Raw genomic sequence first — 856 nt, forward strand, 5'->3', positions numbered from 1 at the left:
GCTTGGGGAGAGGGTGTCCTGGCACAGATTTTGGTGTGCAAGCTGTTCTGAGGAACATGTGGGGTTAACGCGTTGCCACGCAGTTATCCAAGGGACAAGGGTTTCCTTAATGAGCCCTCTAGCTGTGGGGCTGACTGTGGGATGGGCTGGGGTTTGCTCTCAGAGGAAAAGGGGAACATGTGCATTAGTCAGCTGAGAGCTTATTGAGAGAGAAACTGAACAAGAGGAAAGGGAAAAATATAGGTGAAAAAAGAAGGGCCTGGTTTGCCCTTTTTGAGGATGAAGACAGAGTGGCTGGCTTGTTTCATCTTTTCAGTCTCTAACCTGCTGCTGCAATGAAGTAATACAGTGGCTGCTCAAAGAGCATTCTGTAAAATATAAAAACCAAGGAACTGGTTTGACTGCACATCAGTCTCCTTAATAGAGCATCATTTTATATGGCACTGATAAATCCCTTGTACTTCTGCTCCCAGACCCTTAGAAAGCATCTGTGTCTGGGGTTGCCCATAGAGTTAATACACAACGTTGGAGAACAGTAGAAACTTTTCAGGCCCTGGCAGCATCAGACTCCAGCATACCTTTGTTAAAGCAGAGGAAAAGTGGAGGGAGCTCCTGGTTCTGTCAGGTCTGGAGGCCGCCTCCACTGCTCAGCAGTGCGGTTACACAGACATTCAAAAATGAAAGCTGAAGTAATCAATAAAATGGGTAAAAACCCCTAGTTACCCTAGTTCTTAATAATTAACTGGAAGTCCTTCCATGAACTTAGTACCTGAGTGTGGAATTTGGAATCTGACCTTTACTACATCTAGATAAACACAGCAGCTGGCGCGGCAGCTCCCTCTGCAAGCGCTGCTCC

This window comes from Cyrtonyx montezumae, unplaced genomic scaffold, assembly GCF_038088225.1.
Source record: "Cyrtonyx montezumae isolate F1298 unplaced genomic scaffold, pur_monq_1.0 scaffold_2, whole genome shotgun sequence".
Classification (NCBI taxonomy): Eukaryota; Metazoa; Chordata; class Aves; order Galliformes; family Odontophoridae; genus Cyrtonyx; species Cyrtonyx montezumae.